Raw genomic sequence first — 21159 nt, forward strand, 5'->3', positions numbered from 1 at the left:
TGAGCCACCAACACGATGCCGCAAGCCAGCAAAGCAAACAAAACTCTGGCTTGCATCTACTGATGCATCTCAAGCAAGACCCAGGAAATCATCCTCCCACTTTACTCAGCCTTGGTGAGACTGCAGCTGGAGTACTGCATCCAGTTCTGGGCTCCACGCTTTAGAAAGGACGTGGAAAAGCTTGATAGCGTGCAGAGGAGAGCCACGTGCCTATCTCGAGGACAAGAGAGCAGGCCTTATGAGGAGAGGCTGAGAGCCACGGGACTCTTCAGCCTGGAGAAGCGCGGGCTCAGGGGTGACTGCCTATAAGTATATAAGGGGTGTGCACCGGGAACTGGGAGAACATCCGTTCACCAGAGCACCCCAAGAGAAGACAAGGTCTAATGGTCACAAACTGGGGGAAGACCATTTGAGACTGGACATAAGGAAAAACGTCTTTACCCTCCAAGTCTCCAGAGTGTGCAACAGACTCCCCCCAGAAGTGGTGCAAGCACCTACTCCGGATACCTTTAAGAAACGCGTGGATGCTTATCTTGCTGGGGTGATCGGACCCCAGCTCACTGCCTGCCCCTGGGGCAGGGGCTGGACCCGATGATCTCACGAGGTCCCTTCCAGCCCTAACGTCTATGAATCTATAACACTATTTAGTGCTGCAAAGAGCCAAATTCAACCCAGGCCGTCTGCCGGCTTCTCCCAGCACAAACCCTGCTGGACACCCCCAATAGCAGAGACTGAGTCAAAGACAGCAAGGCCAACATCAGCCCCGTGTCTTATATTGGAAATAAATGCAGCATACACTGCCACCTTAGAGTTGGCACCTACCCACACACATCGCTCCCCGAGCCCTCCCGTCCTCCAGTTCAGCTTCCCAATATTGGCAAAAGCATCCGTCATCCCCCAGGGTGCCAGGGAGCCCATTTGTCAAAGGTAGAAGGCACTTGAGTCTGAGAAGGACCGTGCCCCGTGACAGCGCCTCGGCATGGATTCCCTCCCGTGGGGGCTGAAGGCTCAGACCGGCCACGGGAAGTTTTTCAGTGACTCTTTCTGAAGGGTTTCAAGAGTTAACAAGCTGCCGGCTTCTCTTTCAAACTTCAGCGGCATCTGGATTTTACACAGAGAGGTGTTTGGAAGCAGTATCTGATCTCAAGCTCGAAACAAAAGAGCTTATTTCCCCTTATCTGTCGAAGAATCCGGTAAGCCTCTTGGGCACATACTTGAAACTCGTGTAAGTCTATCAAAACCCCTGCTGGAATTGCAGGAGCCGGAAGAAAGCAAGACACAGGAGGGGAAAGAGCGGCTGTTAAATAGACTGCTCTCAAAAAGGGCTTTAGCACCAGGCACAGGTCCCCAGAAACCCTTTGAGAGGGGAGGCAGGACTCTGCAGCGGCTAGCACGATCCTGGGGACTTGGGTTGGATTTTGAACTCTTTGCCCACCTCTCTTTCCCCATTTTTTAAATGGGGGGGGGGAATGATCTGGGGATGAAATAAAAACCACACCAGTTCGCAACACGCCAGGTCCTACCTACCCACCCCATCGAAATCAGTGTGAGGTTGCCTGCCCCAGGGCTGCACAGCTGAGCCCCGAGGGGAGATGCCGCGATGATACACCAGGAGAACAAGAAAGGCCCTGCCATTCGGGAGGCTGGAGTAATATCTCCGGGCGGCTGCAGAGCTGCGGTTCCCCGGCTCGTTGCTGCCGAGGGGAGTGGAAGCACGTCCCTCCTTCGCAGATGCAAAGATTTCTTCATCACAAGACATCGGGAAATCGCTTTTGCTTTTTCTCTCCCCCTCGCGACCAAAAAAAATTCCTCTTTCGGTCTTTCAGAGGAGGCTGCTTCTACCAGGGGACAGGCGCGCTCAATGCGGCAGATACGGCGGGCAGGAAGGCTCTCCGCTCCTCTCCTCCCCCCGCCCTTCATCCTACCTGGGGAATTCAGCTGCTGCCAGAGAAACTTGAAAAGCTTAAAAAAAAGAAAGGAATTAAAGTTGCCTTGTGCGGCCCAGAAATAAAAACTGAAAAAGTGAGACGACCTGCCTGGCCCCCATTAGCTCCTCCATATGCAACCAACTCAGGGCTACGGAAAGAGAACCACTGTTATATGTAACAAGGTAACGGTGTTAGATATTAAGAAATAAATTAACGAGAAATAAATAAGTCCTCACTCTTCCCCCCTCAGGGTGCATTTGGAAGGAGGAATAAACTCCCCATGGAGTTGGGTATATGAACACGGCACGGGTGGCCTCCCCCTGAAAAGACTGGAGGGGCTGTTTCACCCTGGGGTGCTCTCACTCCTGCCCTTGCATCACCTCTCGATGCAGCCCCTGGCTCCCCTTCCCGTGCCCCTGTAACGAGTGAGGCAACACAAAGAAGCATTGAGGTCATGCCGATTTTAGTTGAGCAAAATTGCAAGCCCCCCCACCCCCCTACATAAACGAGCAGTGTGTGGCCTGGGTTTCATTTGCAACTGTAAATGAAACAGGCCCACGACTGTGTTCATAATCCTCCTTAATTGAATTTCTGTGACAAAACCCAGACAAAATTATTGCCCTCAAGTTAGCAGCTTGCTTGAAGTAGCCAAGGGCTCCTGGGAAGCTTTAAAACAAATGCAGGGCAGATTTTAGCGGCTGCAAGGCAGCTCTTTGGTGTCAGGAGTGGATTTTGCAAAGGGTGAGAGAAGAGGTAGAAAGACGAGGGGAACCGGGTCCTTCAATACCAGGGCCAGTTTTAGAGCTTGCGAGACGCCATGAAAGCACGAACAAGGTATTTGGGAAGCGCCTTGGGTGGGGAGCATTACTGGCCAGTGCCTTCTAGCATACCAGCTCCCAGAAAGAGAAAATCACTCACAAGCTGCTGTGGTTACAGAAGGGGGCTGTGTTTGCCTTGTCTGCACTTAGGTCAAGACCTACCTCCAATACTGACGGGTTTCTCCTTCGAAAAGCAACTCTCCTTAGGAAAAGCCAAATAGCTTCCTTGGAACATAAAGTCACCTCATGTAGCAAATTCAGCTCTTAATAAGGCACAGAGTATAAAGTATAATGTTAGGCCACTTCTAAAGTCTTCTGGCTTATATTTATAAATGTGAGAGCTACTCTTATTGGAAATACCATGGCAATAAAGGCCCTGCTTGAAATTGCTTCTGGAGTACAAGAATTAAACAAAGCCCCTTATATGACTGCACATTAATGTGCATTATTTCTTCAGATGATGAAAGTGCGCTCTTGAAGGCTGCGCCCAACCTTCCTTGGGCACTGGCTTGCGTTTGCAGTTGCCACGTCTTGTGTCGTGCCCACTAATTTGGGCACAGACATAAATATTTGGAGCCATTCTTCTTTTTTTCCATCAAAAGCCCCACGTTTACCATTCAGATGCAAACTAGTGAAGTCAGATATTATGGATCAAAGTCCACCCACCTATTTTTATACCCAGGACATCCAGGGGTGCTTGTGGACTGATGACAGACATATCCAGGACATGCAGGGGTGCTTGTGGACTGATGCCAAATAGCACCTTCAGCAACTGATGCCGTCAGGAATCGGTCAAACCGCAGCAGCCCCAGTCAATGCCCAGTTGCCTTCACTTTGGCGCAGTGGCAGAGTCCCCTAGGCTGGGGAGTGGGTGGACAGGGTTTCGGTAATGGAAAGGGATGCTGTTGCAGGAGATGCAGAAGATGGAGCAGTTGCAGGGCTCAGAGAGGAGAGGACAGACCCGGCTGTGGGGTTGAGAACCAATGTTGCAGATCCCCAGCACCGTACCAGGACCCCCAGGGCAGCCAGACGGCCCCTCGTCTGCACTGGGAGTGACAGCTGAAGCCAGAAAAATGAAGGAATTCAACAGGAGACATTTCCCATCCTCCCAGGGAAGCAACGGGGGGTGGAGGGATGACGATCAGGCCTTATTGCCTCTCCCCAACGCTGTCTCCGCTCCACATTTCCCACAAATTTCCCTGCCACCTGTTCTGGAGAGACTGCTGATTAGCCCTAGGGTCCCCTCCTACAGATCTCACCAATAAACCACCGGTGGCTGGAGGTAACCTTTTAAATGGCACCTTTTTATAGCTTATGAGCTCTGTTTTTCCTCCGGCCACAAGCGAGCTGCATGAACACCACCCGGAGCAAAGTGAGACGGAAATATAGGTACGTGCACAAAATGAGGGCAGGAGACCAACATCCTCAGGAACAGATCTAGGGATAAACCCATGAGCGTGCTGTGCCATTATGGGAGCAAAGGAAAGAAAAGGGCGGGGGGAAGAGGAAAAAAGGTGATGAAATGCTTCAAGAAAAAGCAATATATTTTTATGTACTTGTAAAACCCATTGGCAGGGGCTTTTCTGGTTAATTGCTTTCATCTTATTAAACTAAAAACCTATTTGTAGCAGCCCGACCCTTCCGAGCGCAATTCCAGTTCCTGCTGCACCCAAAGCCGGCATAGCGCCTCGCCAGCAGAAAGCGAAGCAATGCAACCCCAGGCCCGTCGGCTGGAAAGCAAAACCTTTGCCACGCCGGGCAGAGGGGGACTGAGCTCTCAACTTCTGCAAACCGCCTCCTGAAGATGCCAGCCCGCCTGGGGCAATCGGATCAACCTTCCCGCCTGACTCAGTCCTTTCCTACCTTCCTCTGAACTTGCCAGACTCAGTTGCTTTCCCCTCTTTAGGCCACTCCCGTTCATTAAATAGTCCCTCTGTCTCACTTGCCAAAAACCTGCCAATGGGCCCCTCGTTTTTACAGAAGAATAGCCCCGTTTTTACCAATGGGAAAGAGCCTCTAATGTACCATGGACAGAGTACAATGAAGCATGGTAATCTGCCTGCGTTAATGATGCTACTCCACATTGCTCCGCACAAACAAAATCTTGAACGGCTAAATGACACCCGGTCCTTCCTGATCGTGCTGAATATGCAAACAGGAGAAGCGCCACCGAGCTCCACACGCTGCGGGGTCAAAGAGCCTGCCATGTCCCACGTTTCCAGATGTAACCAGAAACGCCGGGTAGAAAACCAGCCAAGAAGTGCAAATGATTTAAAAATCAGTGAATAATAAAAACGGCGACTATTCAGAATCGCACGCCCCTGTTGTCATACGCCATCACACGTGTGCCCACACGTATAGGTATATGCAACTATTGCTCCGCACGGTGGAAGCATCATTGCATAAGTAGAAATAAAATCTGTGACACGTTATTAAAAGAACAAAGACCAAATTATAGCTAGGAAAAACTCAACGGATATTGTCTTCTGACACCTTTGCTTGACTTTTCCAAGATGAGCCTGTCTCTGGAGATGGCCCAACTCAACCAAGCACTTAGCGCCTTTGCTAAATTCATCCTGGGAAGTACTTCACACCCTCGATCCCCGCCTCGGGAGGGCTCGGCACATCTCCCGATTCCAGCCTCAGGGTCATGTGGCTGTTGGTTGCTCAAAGGCGATGCCTTCTCTTGCTCAAGAACAACAATCAATCGGACAAACGTTGCGCTCAGATAGACAAGGGTAAATATGGCACAAAAAAACCCTGATATGACAGAGGGAGTAAATGTGGAGAAACAGGCACCAACGCGCTTGAAGAGGAGAAGCTGCTTAGTGCACTTACTATCTCGACAAGTCTCACTGCATTTACAAAAACTGAGCAACGATGTTTGTAATTCGACTCATGCGAATCAAGGAAATAGTTGCTATTTTTATGACGGGAATTTTCATTCTCAGGCACTTCGTTAAAACCAGATGCAGCGCAGCTTTTGACAAAGGCCTTGGCAGAGTCGAATTGGACCATATACTGATATACGTTCCTAGGACTTGGTCCTCTTCTCACGTATATTAGTGTAAAACAGGAGTAAATGTACTACGCTCAATGGAGCTCCTGCAACGTAGAACTAGTGAAGTGGGAAGCGAGCCCCCATAGCTTGGGACAATCTCTTTAGCCATTTTTAATGAGTAATGGAGGGTATTTTAGGACCTTAAAAATGGCTGAAGTCATCTGTAAGCTCTTCATTACTGCCAGTGAACATTAACTTCTGCCAGAGAGGTTTCTAATGATTACTCACTGTACAGCGCAGCATTTGGTGGCTGTATCGTATGAGCAGCTTTTCTTAAGACAACCATAAAGGTAAAAAAAAAAAGAAACGCTTTAGGCCTCTTTTAATACGTGTTTACTCAACAACCCAGAACAGCATTGAAGAGCAGTGTTCGAGTCCGGCACACAGCACGTTAAAGGTTCCCCAACATGTTTTATTGCTAAGCCTTTCTTTGCTTGATCCAATTTTTTATAAAAATCCCTCTTTTAGACTAAATGAAATAAATTCTTACGTTTCCTGGAGGAATCATTTGTGTGCCCTTCATTCTGAGTCCCATTTTTAGGCCTTGGTAAGTTGAGAGTGTGACTTCACTAGCAACGTATAATGTATATAAATGTGAGAGCTATTCGTATTGGAAATACCACGGCAAGAAAGGCCCTGCTTGAAATTGCTTCTGGAGATAACTGTGGGGGAAAAAAAACCAGGGTGATCCCAGGGCAGGCCCCATGCTTCGGTCTTTACTCAATCAAATTGCAACTGAAGACAAATCCTCAGCCCAGGACTCCAGGATCTAATCCATTATTAACACTTTCCTCACATAGGGTCCCAAGGAAAGCAAATGAAAATTGTGTGCATGAAACAGCTGCAGGGTCAGGTGCAATCCAGAGTCTACTAGCTGGGTGTCAGGTAGTGCCCAATTAGGCTCTCAGTGTAACCGCTAAGGGGCATATAGCAGCATACACAACACAACTATACCTCTAAAGGTTGATAGTAGCACCTATATATTTTATTTAATCTGGAGGGTTTTTATAGTTCTATTATTGTCGGGTCTTTTCCTTGAGCTCTTTCCCATTCGATCTCCCGGAGAAAAAAAAAATAGCCGCAGCTATTGATTAAATCACAATTTTCAGTGGCTGGTGATTGAGTTATACAATACCACCTGCGGAAAGCCATCAGCCACAATTGAAATGAAGGGTGGAATTAGTGCTCTTTGTTGCAGACAGTTTGGATGTTGAATATTTGACTGAACTAAATGGGGAATTGAACAAAGCAGAATGAATTGATTAGAAGGCGCTACAGAAAGCACAGGAAAAACAAAATCACAAAAACACACAGTTAACTAATTCACCCCGAAATTAGAGTTGGGACCAGCCAATAAACAACAAGAGGAAATTTCCTTTTATAACACTCTCCAGCCCAGGACTAACAAGTCTGACTCAGTTTGTGTCACACACAGATTTTTCTGCCAGGCAAAGGGAAGGACGTTTCTTGGTGGAGCAGGATCTTTTTTCCAGCAGGGAAGTTACTTAGAAATGCAACATAAATCTCAGGCTGCTTGCCCAAAAGTGCACATCCTCCTCCCAAAAAGGAGAGTAAAACTGCAGCAGAGGTCCAATTCTGGCACAAAGACAGGCTGACCAGCTCGGTTAGCGCGGGAACAAACCCAAAGTCAAATTCATTCCCGGTATAAGACCACCTTCTCCTGCCACTGCAGGGTCCCGTGCTATCCCAGCCCCTCGGTTCACCTATGAGCACCTCAAAGGCCTCCACTTCCCTGTGCCTGGGAACGCCAGGCCAAATTTTGGTGCCGAATCCTTGCATTCGCTTCACCTAGATATTAGCACTACATTTTCACTGTTACCTATCTGTGGCCTTTCCAGCAATACTGACGGAGGTGCCGGGCATTTTACATCGAGCTAAAGGAGAGGACATTTAAACTGCACAAGCCCTTCCCTTTCCATTTCAGAACTTCGAGATCTTAAAGGTTTTTCCTTTTAAGCTCCCTACAGGTAGGATTTCAGAAAGAGAAGGCAGGATCTAACAAAGACCAGGAAAGGATATAACCACAGGGTTTTTCAGGGGTTTTTTAAAGTTGCAATAGTGTCTTAAATACTTACTGCTCAGCATCACTGGTGTGTCATAGTCAAATTCATGCCCAGGGGAAATCCTGTTGTAACCTGAGGGAAAGACCAGAAAAAGTGGTTAGTCTGGTGATGACATACAATGCTACACCTCTGCAGGACGAAGCAGACATTAGCAAAGAACTTTTACCTAAAAAAAATCTCATTTACAAAACAAAAAAGATCTTGTATTTTACATTTCAGGCAATAGAGCAGGGCAAATACTGCAGTAATATTTCTACCGACATTTAGGTTTAAAAACGTGATTGGACTCCACTCCGTTTTTTGCATTTGTTTTCTACAAACATGCCGGCCAGCATATGCAGTAGAAGGGTTGCAAGTCTGTGGAAAAGCCATTTTTTGCAAGAAAAGACTGTGTTTGCTATTATAGGGAGCCATGATCATGGTATCTGAATAGCCTCCGCCAGAACATGCTCCTGTCAGAGGAGACATGAGATAAGAAGTGCTGCTATCCCCATTTTACAGATGAGGAACTGAGGCAGGGAGTTATTAAGTGATCTGAGAAAGCCTGTAGGGGCCTGTTGACAATAAGCAACCAATAATTTTTACTGTTATTTATCTGTTATTTAGCTTTAGGGCCCAGAGGCTTTATCTAAGTGGGATCCCCTTTGCCCTTGGCACTGAACGAAGACAGTAAACGACGGTCTCTGCCCCACCCGGCTCACAGTTCAAACAAAAAGAGGCTGAGGAGATAAACAGGAGGGCGAGGAAGACGACGAAGGGAGGGAAAATTATAGGACATTTGGCACATTTTAGCAGTAGGAAGTTAGCCACGTGGAACGCCTCCTGATGCCCTTACCACACCGAACAATACTTTGTTGGATAAAGTGTCCCACTGAACACAATAGGATTTCCCTAAATCGGGAGTAAACCATACAACCCCCGGGCTCAAGCCGGCTCATGGAAGAGTTGCATCTGGCCCACAGGGACTCCGGCTGGTGACCGGGAGTCGGGAAGTGGGGCTGGCATAAGATGCAGCCTGGAAAGGTAGCAGAATCTGGCCCTGGACATTTCTTGCTTACTTCCAACTTCTGATTAGCCTTCCTGCAGAAAAGACCCTAAAGTCGAAGGATCTTAGAAAAAAAGATTCTTAAAGTTCTCAAAGAAACAGGAAAAAAACCCCACAGTCATAATAATCAGAGCACCGGATAACCTGGGAATAACCAGGGAGCGGCAATGACCGAAGAGCCAGTCGCTCTGCTCACCACGAGACCGGAAGCAATTGTTGCCCACAAGAAGCTTCGTGTGCCACGTCGGCATAATTCAGAAACTGCTCTCAAGCCCTTTCTGCAACACTTTAAACCCATAATACACAAACACTTAAACGCCCTTCCTTTTTCCAGCTCCATCGGCATCCTCACGTAGCAGAAACCATACGAGAGGGCATCTCCACGTGCTTCCAGCCTTGGCTAGATCCCAAAGCCTTCAGGGCCTGGAGGAATCACACGAGACGGTCTTGCTCTTTGACACCCTGGCAGCACTGGAGCTGCTGCGAGTCCCCTGTCCACAGCTGCCCTAGGCATCATGGATCCAGTTCAGAAGGGAAGGGATGATGTGCAATAACGCAGGCAGAAGCTACGACACTTTTCTGAAGGCCAGGAAAGGAGGACACTGTGCAACCTTTTTGGCCTCTTCACCAAAGACCTCCCCATCTCTTTCTCCCACCACCTGCAATCTAACCCCAACCTGCACAGATCCTGGGATGCTTTCAGGCACAGACAACAGTCCACTTGCCGGTTCATCAGACCAGGGGTGCTCAACCCCCAGCCTGCACGCCAGATCCAGCCCCCGGGGCCGTGTCATCCAGGTGCACACTACATGGGGCACATGGAGCAGCAAACACCTCAATCCCGGTGCACAGGGGCCTGGCAGGGGTGGCACAGGGCCCTGGAGCCTGATCCCAGCTGGGCAGGTAGAGCAACGGTGCCAACCGTACGCCCAGTGCACACCTGCACAACACATGCCATCCTGGCTAGCACTCCAGGGACATCCTAGCCTACAGCCTAATTTGCTAGAGCTTGAAGTAAGCAGCCAAGCCTGCGTAGCTAGGGCTGTGACAGGTTCCTGTGACCTACGGATCAGGCCCAGAGAAGGACGTGCGCCACAGGTCACCTGTGGATTACACACACTTCTCCCAAGGTTCAGAAACGGATCAAATGCCACCGAGGGCAGGACATCACACTACAGAAAACTGCCCAAAGGAGAGGCAGCTCAGGTCTAATGGGCTGGAAGTCAACGGACTGGGTTCATCTCCCATCTCCACCACTACCTCGTTCTAGGACTATAGGCAACTTGTTTGCCCCTTACCCCTGGTTTCCTTTTTGCAAAAACAGGGTATTTATTACTGCACACCTTTGTGAAACACTGTGCAAGCAAGGGAAACCAGGGTCAGACTTGATGACAGGGGGTCGGACTCAGTGATCTAATAGGTCCCTTCCGACCCTAAAAAAATCTATGAAATCTATGGGAAAAAAGCCCTGTAAGCATCTTAATGACCATGAACGGTTAATATTAGACTAGAATCGACCTAGGTCCCTCATCACCTTGGCATCTGCTTACCTTTCAATGACAAAGCACTTTATCCTCACATCTCCCAGAATGCTAGCTCCGTTTTGTGAACGGAAAGCCAAGGAAGAAAATGGATCAAATGCCTGACCCAAGGTCACACTGGAAGACTGTGTCTAAGTCAAAAACTGAACCCAGATCTGCTGAAACTAAAGCTATTCCCCTAGCCACTACCCCCCTTCATTCCCTTCAATGACTTAAAAGCTCAATTTAGAGCCAGTGAAGTTACAGGCGTACACACTTAATACTGAGCCAAAAAGTTTACATTTGCTGGCTGTGATATTTTCTGCTACAACCTCCATGACATTTAAACACAGATCTGTGGGTTTTAATCTGCAGTGAAAAAAGCCCCATGTCATGTTTGGGCTACTACAGCAAACCACAAGAAGATACGGTAACAATGTCAACATTTCCTTTTCCAAATTCATCCGTCTCTGAAACCGTTCGGTGTTCTGCTCACAGCCCTACCACAGATCCCCCACGCTTGCCACTTCTTTGCATAGCAAGAAATCACGGAAGAGCCAAAAAACCAGTCACGGCTCATCAACAGCCGTGATCCCACGCAGTAGATCGGTGCGAGTGAAGGGACAGCATGTGGATGCACGCAGAGCTGGAAGGAAAACAGGAGAGCTAGCATGGTTCAAAGATGCACAGCCAACTTCTTGAGCTACAGCACCGGTTCCCAACCCGTGAGTCGTGACACCAAGTGGGGTTGCAACATCAGCGGATGGGGTTGCGATAAACGTGCCCCCTGAGATTTCTGCACCCACAGCGGGGTGCGGGGCTGCAGTTGGGCCGGACCAGCTGCAGCCCAGTGCATGCAACCCATTGTAGGAGGACATGTCGCACCACCGTGGCCACCAAGGTGAGGCACGGCAGTGGCACAGAGCTGTGCCCACGCTGCTGCCGGGTAAGCAGGGGGCATCTCAGCTTGGCAGTCATGGCGGCGCGTGGCACTCCCTTTCTCCCGCTCCAGGTCCTGCCCTCCCCAGGGGCAGGACAGTAGGGCAGGGAGCCCCAAGCCTGCAGCGGGCAGCTCACAACCATCCCTGTCCCCCATGGGCTCCACTTCAGCTGTGCTGCCCACAGTGGAGGGGACGGGGCAGGGGGAAGTCGGGCTCTGCACCGTGCTCTGGCTGCAGCAACCGCCACCTCCTGTGGGTGAAAGCCAGGGCTTAGGCACTGCTGGAGGGGTCAGGGGGCTGTGCACCCTGGCCCTGGGGCACCTGGGTGGGGTAGGGGGCTGTGGGTGGGGAGTGAGGGGTACCCAGGGGCGTGGGGGGCTGTGGGTTGGGGGTGAGGGGCCATACTAAGGAAATGGGGTCATACATGGGGTCACGCTGAGGAACCACTGATCTACGCTAAGTTTTGTAGATCACCGTCTACACTAAGTTTCATTGCATGGTTTTGTTCTTGGGATTGTACTCATTCGTCCTGGCGTGGCTCGCCAAAGTGGGGTCTTGGGAATCGGAAAACATCCCAACTGCAGAGGCAAGGTGCTAATAGATAATAACTGAAATGGGCCACTAATTTAAAGCAAACTGAGTTTGGACTGTGAATAAGATCTCAGTCCTGAGGTCTGCACTTTGACGTATTGTACACATGGTCAAAACTTAAGAATAACACACTAGCTGGAGAAAGAAGACGCAAGTAATGCATCTCATCCTGGTTTTGAGGATTCGGGGCTCTTATCCAGCTGCAAGGGTGAGTAAGGAAGGACTAAGGATTTCTCCACATCCTTCGCTGCCATGCAAGGGCCTGCCACAGTTGCAGCCCAAGTGCTTCAGCTGATGCTCGGTCCCCGTGAAGAGTGGGGCAGGAAGTAAATAGACCGGGGAGGAGAGTACATATAACCATAACTCACCCCCCCAGCCGATGGAGCTAGATGCCACGCACCAGATATGAAATGGATGGACACTCCCAACTAGACATGGATGTCACTAATTACTTTTCCCACCCAGTTGAGCCAGGAAGCCCAGAAACGAACATCTCCAAGGCATAATTCTTTCTGACGCTCTCCCCAGCAACAGCTATGTCCTGGCACTTGCTATAAGCTAACATGCAAAAAAGGCACAGACTAAACCAGAACGACGATTCAAAAATGATCTGAAAAACAATTAAGATGCTTACATTTAAAAAAAAAAAAATCTTTGAGAGTACCAAAATCCAAACATACCCTGGAAGCAAAGTCTATTCCTTTATGAACTTTTCCACGTCTCTCATGAATTTGATGGACGCCCTTGCATAAAACATGAGATAAGAGCAGGCTTGTTTTCTACCCTGCATATCTGAGATGGTATCTTAGATACCAGTGAAAGCCTGAAGGCAGGTCTTGGCTCCTGATCCCTTTCTTTTAAACATTTTTGGAAAGTTAAAGATGCCTTTGACACAGAACTGATGAGAAATGGGGAGTTATCTGTGTCACTCTGGGTACCGTGCCAAACCATCTGGAGAGGCCGTCATATTTTTAAAAAAAAAACCCTCCTGCTTGCTACTGATTAGGCAGCCGAATTAAAACTGATGAAGTGATTGAACAGGATCCAAGGCTGTTTATCTGCTCATAAATCACCCCCGCGCACTTGCTCGGCCAGTATGGATTTCGTGAGCAAGGGAAGAACCCTCCTCTTCGGCAAACTGATTATTGCAGCAATTAAAATATCAATGAAGCAAACGTTTTGGGGAGAGAAAAAGAGGGAGAGAGAGAGAGAGGGAGAGATGTCAGGAGCTCCTGGAGAAATAAATCCATGAAATATGAATTCAAGCAGGTTCCCAATTAAAAAATAAAAGGCAGGTTTTGAAAACAGCTACTGGTAGAGCGCTAATTTGTGTAGTTGTGGGGGGTTTTTTGGAGGCGGGGGGTAAGCGTGTGATGTTGGAAGAATCAAATCCTTGGGAGCGAGAGGCACGAATTAACTAGCTGGACACGCCAGAGGAGATGAGAAGGGAAGGTTGATACATATTTTATGAATGCAAGGGAATAAAAAATACAGATATAAAAGAGATGTCCTGTCAAATCAGACAGGGTGTTAATCGCTAATGTAGGTGGCAATAAGAACTGCAGTTTCCATAGCTATTAATGTAAACTGAAAATTGGTAGCAGGCTGCAGCAAAGGAAAATAAATCACACTTTGCTCACTTTGAAAATACACGTGTCAAATAACTCTTGGCATGCCCACCCTCCCCTCCCGGCAGCACCCTCTCCCTGGCAGCCAGCGCCACATCCAGGGAGTCAGCGCAGCATCCTACAACTCCCAGATGAGCTGAGCAGTGACATCATCTCTTCCTATTAATCTCTCCATGACCGGAGCAGAGGAAACCCACAACTTTTCTCTTTTTCGGATGCACGAGCTGGGAGATGTTTTTCTGATCCTGAGAAACGATCTAGCTTGGGAAGAGGGGAGGGGAAGAGGGGTGATGAGAGGGGCAAGCGGCCAAGTGATGCATCCCAGCTGGGATCCGGGATGAAGCACTGCAGTTCCGATCTCCTCCGGCCAAGTTACATACAGGAAGCATGAGCGCATCGGGGGCACAAGGAAATATGCTCTCGACAATAAATAAGGCTTGAATGTATTACCACGCTGCCGCTGCGGGCCCTGCTGTGAAGGCCTTAGTCATGTTACTCGGACGGGTCAATGGTGACTGGAAAGCGAGCAGTTCTGGATAGGCACCTGGCTGGGGTCGTCTGACCCTGGCGCTCTTTCCTGCATCGGACTCGATGACCTGTTGAGGTCCCTTCCCACCCTAGCATCGACGTGTGCAGGTGCAAAATGGTCTGCACACTCTGTATCAGCGCATAAAGCTGCGGAAAAAGCAAGGAGGGGTTGGGAGGAAGGCTTCTATGTCGCCCCCGTGCAGGCTTGGCAGCTGTCATGGCATGGAGGAGCTGGGCAGGGGAAAGGGAAAAGGCCAGGATGAGGCCAGTGGGGTGGTGGTGCAGGGACGGGTTAATGGCCACCAGCGCTGGAAAGGTGCACCAGCCACAGGACAGCGCAGACTCCGCTCTCAAACTCTGGGGTTCAGCAAGGGAGGCAGGGGGCAGACAAGCCGAGAGACTGAAAAACTCCCCATCCATCCACATTTTCTCCGGCAGTGATGGGAAAATGAGAATTTGCTCCCATTGGCTATTTAAAAAGGGTTCTTCCAACGACCCTCAGTCTTAGGACCTGGAAACTATTGGGTCTCTCCTGTTCTGCGTCTCTAATACTACTGCCCCTCCCGTGGCTCTGATGGAAGAGGATCCATAAAAGCTAGCTTATATTTCCTTATTTCCACTGACACATGCAGCAAGAAAAACCTTTAACAAATACTGCTGCTAACCTGAATATTGCCATTTCTGTGATGCAACAAGACATATTGGTGAAACAAATTGATAATTGATATAGATATATCTAGTTAGTCAACTACTATGGGACGCAGCAAGGTAAAAGGCATTACAGAAATGCAGTATTTTGTATAGATTGCCTGTCTATATACATATTAAAATTTTTCTGGACAGCTGATAAAACCCTGAGATCCAAAGAAACCTCCTTCCCTCGTTGAGAAAAGACAAGCTGCTGCCTCAATCACTTCCATCTCTGCCTTTCAAACTCCATCAAGCGGTATAACTTTCAGGAACAACATCTCATCTGATTTTTTTTCCAGGATGCCTATCAGGAATCAGGCAGTAAGTAAACATTTGAAAAGTATTCTTCTGAGAGCAAAGGTTTAGATTTGAGTCACAGGAGCCATTGAAAAGAAAAATTGCTTCTGTGTATTGGGGCAGTACTTTACCCCTCGGAAAACTTTATAAAAAAAAAGAATAAATGAGGATAATCGCTTTACAAGGCGCAGCCCGTATGGAAATTCATTATTTTCTTTCTTCTTAACTTCAAGATAGTTCTGAAAGTGAGAATAGGGGTCACTAGAAAAAATATATATATATACAGAAGATGTATTTCCTTGCTCCTAACTCGATCAGGTACATTTAAAAACCTCTATCATGTTCTTGAGCTAAAATGGAATTCCTGCTAATGACAATGAGAGATAGGCAGGAGAGAGAAAGGTACAATAAAGCCCTAAATGATCAAGTGTACCTAGACCAAAAGTGTTGATTAAATATTTTATGGAACCACTCTCTTCTCAATGAATAACCCTCCCTAGAGCACCTTTCACTGGAGGCTCTCAAAAGACTCAGCTCAGATTAGTTTGCCCGGCATAAGAGGTACAGTCTGCAAGAAGCATCGTTCCCATTGTGCAAACGGAAAACTCGGCCGCAGAGAATTCAGGTGACCGGCACAAGATTGCACGGGAAGTTCGTAGTAAAACAAGGAACAAAAGGTAGGTACGGGAGCCCCCAGCCCCTCTCCCTTTCCACTCGGCCTCCCAGGAGACGCGCGTTACCCTGCAAGCACCACTTCCAGTAGTGTGCATTTCCTATAGAGCCACCACTATAGAACTGCACTCTCTCAGATCTGGGAGTACAGATAATACATGAAAGAGAAAAAAAATCGACAGACAGACAGAGACAGCAACTGACTTAGGACAACATTAAAGGCAGGATTTTGCTTTCAACTGGTGTTGAGAAACTCCGACTTCATCGGATTTACACTCGAGATCAAAATCTGATCCTAAAAAGGTCTAAATTAAGCCAACAGCTGCTCGAAAATTGTTTTCCTTTATAGCTGTCATTCATCCCTGTATTTGGCTTGATTGCATGCTATAAGTACGGCAGGCACCTGAGAGCGCTGCATAATGCTCCGCACAGTATAGGCTGCCATACTGAGACAAAGCAATATGACTTGTAGACTCAGACGGGAGGCTCACGTGAGGCTCCAAGTTCTCCGTAACAAACTGGCTAATTACCATAGGTGACTGCCTGGGTTAAGGACACGACGACAGCTTTAATTCATTAATTGTCTCTGCCTTTGGCAATTCTAAACAGAGCCGTTGGGGGCACCTCCTCTCCGGCCCCTTCGCGCACACTCGCGACTCCCATTCACATGAAAGATGTGAGTCTTCCAGCAGCTGAGAGGGAGGAAGAATTTCGTCAGCCAAAGAAAATGCATCTCACTCCACAATGAAGCCCACTGTACAATTCAGCCCCCTTAACTGAAGAGCGCAATTCAGAATAACTGAGCTCAGGGGAAGTGAACCTTATGGGAACAAAGGTAGCAATTTGTATACTTTTTTTTTTTTTAATTTAAACCGAGTCCATGATATACTGAGTAGAAATGGCTGGACATTTGCCAACAAAACCCCTCTGCTTTCGGTCCGAAAATACTGATTTGTGAATACCAAAGCATTTCACAGAGCTTCCACTGAACACAGGGAAAGGGTAAGGGAAATCTGGCCTGCCATCAGCTTTCCAGCAGAAACCTAGCTGGTTTCCTGCCAGCTAGCCTGGTGGGCTGCTCGAAGCTCGCCCGTCATGCAGGCGGTCCATGGGCTGGGATCCCATGACTTCCATGGTCCCTGCTACACAGCCACATGCTGGGAACCTCAGGGGATTTCGGCGCTCCACTGCGAGAAGTCCAGCAGCTCCAGATCAAGTCAGGCTTAGCCAAGAGCCAGCAGCACTAACTCAAGATGAAGTTTCCCAGGCCTTCTGACCTCCTTGCTCTTCAGGAGACACCTTCCCCGGTGCCGGAGGGGAGCCCGCTGTTCCCCTTAGGAAGGAAGAAATGGAGTGAACAGAAACATCTGATTTTCTGAATTTTTTTTTTTTCTTATTTCCTTTCCATAGCCACGTTTCATGACTTCTGGGTTCTGCTCAGAACTGGAATAAAAGTGTCCCTCAAAGGCCAGAATTTCTAGAGTAGCTTGACCTACTCCACCAGCGACTTACGGACACCTGGCTGCGGCATTGCAACGGGAGAGGAAGAAGAGCATCAAACACCTCTAGTGGCATGCACTTCCTCAGGCCCAGATGCCCATATGAGTACACTTCCCTGGGCCTGATTCCCTGCTGCCCGGCCCTTCACACAGACCATGGCAGGAAAGTCTAGTGAGTGATGCACACAAAATATGGGGCAACACTGACCTGGGCCCAAAATTTGAGTATGGTTGCTCCGGGACTGGTGTGAACAAGGGCAGAACTTGGCTAGACAGCACGCAATGGAGACCGTGTAGTGGGAATTCAAAGAAGCTTACCCTTGCAATAAAAATGAAGCATCCATTTATGTGCCCAAACTGTTGTCCAAACTTACTCATTTAGTGCAACTCAGCAGCCTTCATAGGTTTCATAGATGTTAGGGCTGGAAGGGACCTTGCAAAATCATCCGGTCCAGCCCCCTGCCCAAGGGGCAGGAAGTCAGCTGGGGTCAAATGATGCCTCGATCTGCCACTGGAGTCAGTGGTGAAAGTCCCACTGATTTCCCAGGCAGCACTGAGCAGTACGGAGAGCCGAGCCGTGCACCTTGATTCCACGATACTTTATTTTGTCCAAGATCACACACAGTCAACCGCAGCCTTAGCACCAGAGGCCAGCTCCCAGGCTTGTGCTTCAACTGCTTGACCACATCTCCTCTCTTGGCTAGAGCTTCGATCCTTTTAGAGGGGAGCAGGGACAACAAGACTGATCGGGGCCCAGCAACGCTGAACAGCAATGCATAATTCATTTTCAGCACAGTCTAAAGCACAAAGCAGTATCACTCGCATTCAAACCCAAGTCCAAAACAATGTCCCCGCAACTGTCCAAGTTTACAGTCCCGCAAGGTAAAGTAGTTAAGTGCCAAAAAAGACGTGGCCCAGGACACCTCACCCTCCCTGACATGAACAGTCCCACGGAAACCTGCTTTGAATTCCCACTACACGGACAGCTTCCTTCTCTGGCACGCCTCCTTGGCCTTCTTCCTCCCATTTTTCTTAGAAGTTTGTTTGCAGATGATTTATTTCCCAAAAAATGTAGGTTCTCGTCACAAAAAAAAAAAAAAACCCTCCGAGTTTGGCCGGATACAATAATGATGTTATAATGTCTGCTTGAGGAGGGCTCGCTTTCTTTCTGCCAGCTCCTTTCTCTCTTTCTGAGTTATGGGGCTGAGATCTTGGGAAAATAGCTTCAAGCCTTCAGAGTCAATATCCTCCGGATTTTTGTGTTTTTTTTTCAAGAAGCTTTCATGATCCTCTGCTTGTCCTAAGAGAGGACCTGATATAATCATTATCATTGACAGCCTTGATTTTCTTACATTAGCAGGCCTTGCAGGGACACAGAATCCCTGTTCAGTGCAAGTGTGACTCAATTAGACATCGCTAAAAAAAATGGATATTTTTTTTTCCCAGGGAAGGTCTATGTGCGAGTACTATTTCTGTTACAATGGTTCCCCGAGACCCCAATTCAAAAGCAGGGCTCCAGTGGGTGAAGCATCAGATAAAACACATGGTAAAAACAGCACCAACCACAAAGAGGATGCGGTCAAAAGGAGGCAGAGATATTAAGGTCATAGAGGCAGACAAGAAAGGAGTTCAGCCCAGCTTTCCTGGGTCTCAAGACAGTGATTTTGGGGTCAATTTTCCCTTCCATGAATCTCTGCTGAGAACCCAGTTGCTCGTCTTTCCTGCTCCCATTTCCAAGACATTGATGACTGGTTTTCCTACTCCTACCTCTCATTTTGCTGAAACGTCATCTTATTCATCTTGACACACAATTGTGGACAGGAATCTACTGGAAGAGACAAAGCCAGTCCACGCCGTGCTCTTCATGCAGGTTTGGCACACTTGAAAAATTAAGGGGGCCATCCTTCTCTCAGCTACTCGTATGCAACAACCATAGCACACCCGTCGTGTGCAACCTGGGACGACCGCCGACCCTAAATGATGTGCTGAATTATTTTAAAAAATATATGTTTCTTGTCTGGTGAGGACACCAGAGAGTAATTAGAAAGTTCTTACTCAATTCCTTCCTGCTGCCATTACAAAGCCAGCAACTACGAATCCTTTACAATCCCCCCACGCTGGGCTTTGTGGAAAAAAATACCAAACGCAACACAGTGAGATACAAGCACCGATCTTGGAAATGGGGTTTTTTTCCTCCCAGAAATGTGAAGATTTTTTAGGCTCAGCTACAAAATCTCTTTAGGTCAATCTAGTCAAGTAAGAACCATAAATCCTACGGATTTACAGAGTGAGGGACAGATTTAGATCAGCGTGGCTGTTTGTAAAGAAAAAAACATCAAAAATAGAAAACAGAATTCAAAAGCAACCCAAGAACGACGGGAGTGGGTCTGGGAAGTCATCGGCGCCCCCATCCCAGCAGATGTGCACGGCTAATGCTTGTTCAGTTCAGCGAGCCGAAGTGGAGGGATGGTGAATCGACCAGATGTTGACCAGCCAAAATGCAATAAGGAGAAACTAAGGAAAGGCTTCTTTTTTGTGATTGATGAAGTGCTCTTTTCAGCCACAGGACCAGAGCAGACAGAGGGATTAACCCATGGTGTCCGTCCAGAAAGAGGACTAAAGGAATTGAGGTCTTGGAAAGAATATTTCAAGCCAAGCTGGAAGGGAGGCCAGTTCCCATCCTGAAAAACTTTTCCTATTTTGCACTGGGATGGACTAAACCCCCTACAGAGTTTTTATAACAAACCTGGAAGAACAGATACACGCAGCCCAGAGTAGCTAGTGGTTAGAGCACTAGATGGAGGAAGCAGATTCTTGCTCTACTTGATGAGACTGGGGACTTGACCCTGGGGAGTGTGGGACCACTACCACTAATGGCCGCTCACGGGTCTCTTCTCTCCCCCTCTCACTCCAAAGAAAGGAGGAGTTCAAAATCATATTCATAGACATTAAGGCCAGAAGGGACCATAAGATCATCTCATCTGACCTTCTCACGGACTGCAGACCTTCACACGTTCACACGGCTTAGATCAGCCAATACACTGTATATTATGTCATGCACAACTTAACATACAATATATATTATGCCGACAGTGCAGCACAGGCTTGCTGATCTACCTCTAAGTGTTCGGGGAGAAAAACTGCTCTTAAGTCATGGCCCATGTCTTATTAACCGTTCTTAAGTCTTATGGCCAACCTTACTGGCATCATCTTAATGGGCCACTACTTAACACCTCACCTCCTGACGTGATACAAGGGGTAACACAGATCTTCCTCATTCTGTCTCCCCCCCAACAGAGATGAGCTGCTTTGGAAAATGCTCTTCCAAAATGCCAGCTGCTGCTAATTTGGATTTACCTTCTTCAGCCTCTTTGGCTTCTCTATATGCTTGATTATTTATTGCTTGGGTTGCCTCTGGCTCTGTATCCTGCACAGTCGCAAAATACTCTAATGAGACTTTTCAGCTTATCGACACAAGGCTTCTTTACAAGACATAAAGAAGATCACAAAGCAGGCTGAGCCCCCGCTTGGGTTGCAGGGCATGGAGCAGGTCTCCCGCACGAACAACTCAAAATTGCAGCCATGGAGGGTCAATGGGAAATGCGGACGAACCTGAAGAAGAGGAAAAGCCTCAGAAAGCAGGTTGATAAGGATGCGTGTGAAACACGATGATGCACACCCAAAGAAAATGGCCAGATTCTGCAAAAGTTTTCACGTTTTCATCGGAGGGGGGAAAAAACCACAAACCCAGATTCTTTTTGGCTTGACGAAAGGTTTTCAAGTGAAATTCCTCAGTTCTCCACTGCTGAAATTTGGGAAGCTGGCAATGGAAACATGAAACCCCCGAAGAGCAATTG

At 48.1% G+C, this 21159-nt stretch overlaps 1 long non-coding RNA gene across 1 annotated transcript in view; it reads right to left on the reverse strand.

Annotated features, from left to right (window-relative positions):
* Positions 1–21159, reverse strand: part of LOC102386878 — a 136958-nt gene that overhangs the window by 20987 nt on the left and 94812 nt on the right. Inside the window, exon 2 of the long non-coding RNA XR_003091827.1 lies at positions 7904–7963. This is a non-coding gene — a long non-coding RNA (uncharacterized LOC102386878). The remainder of the gene's footprint in view (positions 1–7903; positions 7964–21159) is intronic.

Source organism: Alligator sinensis, unplaced genomic scaffold, assembly GCF_000455745.1.
Source record: "Alligator sinensis unplaced genomic scaffold, ASM45574v1 scaffold916_1, whole genome shotgun sequence".
Lineage (NCBI taxonomy): Eukaryota > Metazoa > Chordata > Crocodylia > Alligatoridae > Alligator > Alligator sinensis.